Below are 6,385 nucleotides of genomic sequence, written 5' to 3' on the forward strand. Positions count from 1 at the left end.
GTGTATGAACACCTATACAGCATTCGAACTGGAAACATGACCAATGCTTTAGCTAGACACACAGTGACATTTTCGAATCATACCTTCGGCTTTAGAGTAATAGGTGAATGTGTCCACAATGATAGAGGGGGACCAACCCCCCTGCTTCTAGAGAGACTAGAATTGTTGTGGCAACTTCAAGACAAGAGCCTGCTCAGTACCAGGGCTTAATGAGCAGTATTCTATTTCCAGTATTTTGAAACTGAAAGCATTGAATAGATAGGCTATTTAACTTCTGACACTTATTGTGATATATGCAGACTTGGTAGAGCATATAATATTTGAACATGCACTTCATTTTTAATTTTCAACATACACACATAACATATAATATATATTTGTGACATTTATATTACTATTTCACCATTTATTTTCAGCATATTTTGTTATAAAATGTTTACTTTAAGTCTCATTTTTATTGTCTTATGATTGACTGGTTCTCATACATTACAGTACTAAATTCTGCTAGAAGTCAACAGAAAGCAGAGTTACTTATCATTATGTCATCATTATGTTGCAGATATGTTTCCCCCTCTCCTCCCCCCCCCCTTCCCCTCCTTACTACATAATGACATAATGTTCAAATGTTTTAATGTGTATGTTTGGACTTGTTATTCTCATAGTCCATATTACCCATACTTGTTTAGTGAGTTTATACTTGAAATGGGGATTTACTTTTGTGTATTTTTACCCATTGCACTTTCACTCATTTTAATATTTTAATGTTTTAACCTTATTTTTGTTCTTGCAAGTGAATTGTGTATACTACTGAATGGGTGTATAACTAGGAAGAGGAAATGACAAATGCTTTGTGATCAGGAAATGAGGTCATTCGGATTGTACCAGGGGAGGGGCACAATTTGAATTTGAAATTGCCTTTATAACACAGGCTGGTTTCTTGTGTAGAACCATTTGTCTGAACAAGTCTTTGTATGGTGAAAGGACGAAAAGCAGTATTTTTGTACCGTGTTGCTTAATGTTTTAATAAACTTCTGGCCCTGTTTGGTCCAGTTTGGTTTTAGTTCTACCTTTTGTCCACTATTTACATTTGGATGCTTGAACATGGCAACTGTTTGGATAACCTTTGAATAAGAAAGGATTGACTTATTCCAGAGCTGCATAGCGGGATTTACCATTTTTCACCAGTGTGCGTCAACTTACCAGCACCATCCTGAATTGGAGAACTTTGAAGGGATTTTATGTTTGGGCAGAGGTTACTCCATTTGGTACTAATTTCTGATCACCTTTTTGGGGGCACCTGACATCTGGGGCAAAAAAACTGAAGAAAATGGCGTCGGTTGTACTATATATACCCCTGGCGCACTGACGTCAGGGAAGAGGCGACAGCAACCGACGACGGACCAAGACTTTGGAATTCCGGCCGACTGAGGGACCACCTGACGACAAGATAACCCAAGTGTGATGACTGCAGCAGGGTGAACACTCGAACATCTACATTTATGGTAGGTACAAAACTGTACTTTGTGTACACTTACCATAAATGTAGATGTTCGAGTGTATTCACTGTTGCAGTCCAGGTTACCCTCCCTCCATGTCCCCTTTTCTTTGCTGGGATTTATCTGTACTTCTCTATCCTATACAACCTATGTGGTGTATTTGCTTGTAGATGAAGGAAAAGTTGTTTTATGTGCATGCATGCTTATTGGCATAATTTAGCCTACCATTTTTTGGGGGACCTTGACTTCTGGGGCAAGAAAAACTGAAGAAAATGGCGTCAGCTGCATCCTTTATACCCCTGGCGCACTGACGTCAGGGAAGAGGCGACAGCAACGAACGCCGAACCTAGACTTTGGAACTCAGGCCGACTGCGGGTAGCCTGCCAGCAGGATAACCCTATTGGTAATGACTGCAACAGTGAATACACTCGAACATCTGCATTTATGATAGGTACACAACTGTACTGTAGGAGTACTGCCAGCAGTTTCTGAATGGAAAAAAGTTGTATTGCCCTAGACATAGCCTATAAGGAAAGAAGCAGAGGAGCTTACCCTAGAAGTAAGAACAGCACTAAGGAAATTAAAGACAGGGAAAGCAGAAGGCACAGATGAGGTCACAGCCAATATGATCAAGATGACGGGTGAGTTTGGGGACTTCCAAGATGACTGCACATTGAGTAACAGCTTAACTCTAGCTCCCAATGTGAAAACAGAAACTCAACAGAGAAGGCCAGTAGACGTTTGTGTTTATGGGTTAATTTCAGTAGCTGGCTAGTAAGTGTACTGCTTGGATGCCAGGAAGAAAGAAATACAGAACACCTGGGAAAAAAATCAGCTACAAAAAGTGAGGAAGAAACACTGACTAGGAGAAACTCCTCAGCTGTTCAACAAAAAGCAATGCAACCTCATATCATACTGGAAGATATAAGACAACTGCACACAAACCTGGTTAAAAATAAATGAAACACTGATGGAGTATATCAACACAAACAACAAAAGACTGGAAAAAATGGAAAAAAGCTTTAAACAGATATTCAGATGAGGTGATAAAGCTGCAAAAAATCTGAGGCAGAAATGAAAAAGCTGGTTGAATGAGAGGGCTCAGGAAGAGATGTTTAAAAAAATAATGGAATTAAGAGGACAGAGTATGTAGGGAAGATTTGAGATTTTCAGCTATACCAGAGAAGTTAGAAGGAGCAGACTGCATTCATTTTTATGAAAGCACAAATAATCAACTGGACTGGTATTCCACAGCAGGAGTTAGTTGAAAAGGTACATTGTGTGTATGCTCCAAACCTGGCTATGAGAAAGCAACCTAGACCTTTAATAGTAAAGATGCAATCCTGCCAGCAGAAGGAGTTGATTCTGACAAAACTGTGGGAGAAGGGCAAAATACTAAAAGTATTTGTGGCGAATGATTACTCCTTGTACACCAGACAGAAAATGAGTAAATTCATTCCCTTATTCAAGGAATGTTGAGATGCAGGTGTGAGATTCAAACTGCTGTACCCATCTGTCTTTAAGGTATTCTTCCCTGTCGTACATGCTAAGGAGGAAATACAAATGTTTATCCAACAAAAATTGAGATGTGAAACAGGAGGAGATTCCACTTTTTGTTCTGGTAATAAAGACCACAGAGAGACTATATCTGTGAAACTTTTTCAACCTTTTAATGGAAAATGGAGAGAAGGGACCAGGATAGTTGACTTAGAAGAATCTAGAGTACACTGGAAATGAAGCAGGGACAGGATTTGGGAAATGGAGATGAACAGTAATAAAACCAGTAACAATGTGGGATTACAATGCAATAATTATATTTGTGAAATATGACAGAACAAGAAAATCTGGAAATATTGGACTTTTTCAAAATGTGTTGAACTTGTGGGGGTTCTAAAGTATATGCCCTACTTCATGTCATTAATGTTCAGAAAAATGTTTTGGGGAGGAGAGGGGTGAAAGTTAACTGTAAGTAAAGAAAACATTTTATTTTTCTTCATAGCACTATTTTTGTGGTGGATGGTTTTCTTTGCATACTAAAGTTTTCTCAGTTATTTTAAGTGTAATGTAGATTGTAAATAGGTGCTGCTGTTCATGTTTCCCTTTCTTTCTCCATTCTATTCTTTTCTTGCTCAATTTTAAGAAATGTAGGTACTGCAGTGTAAAAAGCCTAATTAAAAGAGCATAACAAAAGAAAAAAATGTGCTTTTTCTCATTCTTGCATGGGGAAACGACTAGATTAAGGACCTTCAATTGATTTAATAACAACAAAAGCAAGTAAATGAAAAAGAATATTGAATATTATGAGTTTTTTTCTGGCAAATGAATGAATGCTTAGTAGCAGTTCTGTATGTGTCTCTCATGTCTCCATAGAAACAATCTGATAAAGAGAAATGAACTGTCTGGTTCCCATGTCTCCATGGAGACAATATGATAATGAGAAATTGGCTTTCTGGTTCTCATGTCGCCATGGAGATGGTCTGATACAGTCTGGTAGAGAGTGATTGGCTGGGGAAAAAAAGAAAGAGAACCTGGCTAGGAGATAATGTTCTCTAAAAGCATTCAGAGGTTTTCCCTGCTGTGAGAGCTATAAAGATAAGACAAAACCAGTTAGTAGACGCACAGGCTGCACCATACATTTTAGCATGGATAACCTCTTTTAGCTTAACTCAAGTCAGTAAGTATGGCTGTCAGTTTTTGGGATACAGAATTATTGATGCTAAAACAAAGGCAATAGTGAAAAATTATGTACCTACATATGAAATAGTTCATCAATATCCATATTTATGTAAACATGATAAAATGGAGTATTTAGGAGTATGAATTAAAATGATTCTGGTGTGCCATCTAAGGAGATGTGGCAATAGACTAAACAAAAGATAATACAAAAACTAAGAAAATTAAAGCTTTGTTATATGGATATGGATAGTACGATACAAACAGTTAAACTGTTTTTAGTCCCATTAGTCTTATACACAGATCAAATGCCATGGTGGTACAGCGGTAGCGTTGTTGCTTCACAGCAAGAGGTTCTCCTGTTCGGTTCTCGGCTGGAGTGCCTTCTGTGTGTAGTCTGTATGTCCTCCCCGTGGTCAAGTGGCCTCTGAAAGACATGCGTGAATGGGTGTGCCTTCGCTGAAGGTTGGGCATCGCGCTGGCAACTCGGCACCATAAAAATCTACTGCCAATCATTAGCGGACCAGAGTTCTGCTGTGGCGACCCCTAACCGGGAAAAGCCGAAAAGATAAGTCTTATACACAGATCAAGCGTATTTATATCAACCAGAGAAGTTGTGGATAGCAATTAATAAAGAGCTGGGAGGAGAAGGCAGAAAGAGTCAAGTGGGATAACCTGACTCTTCCAGTAGAACAGGACAGATCGGGGTTATACGATTTGAAAGCTTATTTCAGAGCTACACAGTTAATGCTCCTATACACAGCACAAGCAGACAACTATAATTGAAAGTGGAAACGGATGATGATGAAACTGGTGGGGGAAGCTCAAGAAACAAGGAGAGACTGGGATTTTGGATGCAGGCCTTTAAGGAGAATAACAATAATCATACAGAATATTGTATCTATAAAGTAGCAGAAAGTATCCTAAGAGGTAAGCCAACTCGAGAATAGAGAAAGGAGATTCTCCTGATAGGGATGACTGCAACTAGGGATATAGACAGTAGGCAAGAGGAGGCTGGAATTTGTTGGAGAAAACTCTCACAGGAACCAATGTGTTGGGAGCAAATAACTAGAGAGAGAAAGATGATAGAAGGGGAAGAGACAGAATTTATTTGGACTGCAGGTCAGAGATTGCCTTCCCTATCAAGGACTGATAGAGTATAGGCAAAGAGAAAGAAATAGGGTGTCTTAAATGAAAGACCAGCACTGATAAAGGTTTTAGTAGAATCTAGAACAGAAGCTGAGATTAAAAAGGAATAATTAGTAAACCGTATAAAATATTGCACGATAACTATAAGAATCAATCAGAGGAGGTTAGAAAGGATTGGGAAGAGAGAGACTGGATAAGCTATTCACAAATAAACAATGGGAGTATATATGTATGTCTCCCAAATATGCAACAAAATATAGAAGATTTAGGATTTTTGGTTTGTATGTTTACATTGATATTTTTATACCCCAAGTAGACTCCAGAGAATATTTCCTCAGGTAGACTGCAAATGTTGGAGGTGTGACAGGGAAGAAAGAGGTAATTGGGAACATATTTTCTGGGAGAAAGATGAATTGGCAGACTTTAAGTATTCCCTGTGGTATGCACTTTCAGAGATGCTGGGTGCGCATGTTGAAGTGGCGAGGGAGATGATTTTTCTAAGCTATGATACAGAATCGGAATTGCCTAGACATGGTAAGGCCTTGCTGTGTCTAATTATGGTGGCTGCCGAAAAAGCAATTACTAGAAAATGGAAATTAAAATCTAAACCAACTAGTAGTGAATATAGTGAAAGAGGTAAAACAACTGAAATTGACATCTTCAGAAAAGAGTAGGAGCAAACTGCATACAGTGGATATAAAAAGTGTACACACCCCTGTTAAAATGCTAGGTTTTTCTGATATAATAAAATGAGACCACAATAAAGTATTTCAAAACTTTTCCCACCTTTAATGTGACCTATAACCTGTACAATTCAATTGAAAAACAAACAAATCTGTTAGGAGAAAAATACAAAAAATAAAAGTACAATAAGCTGGTTGCATAGGTGTGCACACCCTTAAACTAATACTTTGTTGAAGCACCTTTTGATTTAATTACAGCATTTAGCATTCTTGGGTAGGAGTCTATCAGCATGGCACATCTTGACGTGGTAATATTTGCCCACTCTTCCTTGCAAAAGCGCTCCAAATCTGTCAGATTGCAAGATCATCTTTTGTGCACAGCCC

The sequence above is a fragment of the Protopterus annectens genome, chromosome 11.part0 (genome assembly GCF_019279795.1).
Source record: "Protopterus annectens isolate FY-2018-M chromosome 11.part0, PAN1.0, whole genome shotgun sequence".
Classification (NCBI taxonomy): domain Eukaryota; kingdom Metazoa; phylum Chordata; order Ceratodontiformes; family Protopteridae; genus Protopterus; species Protopterus annectens.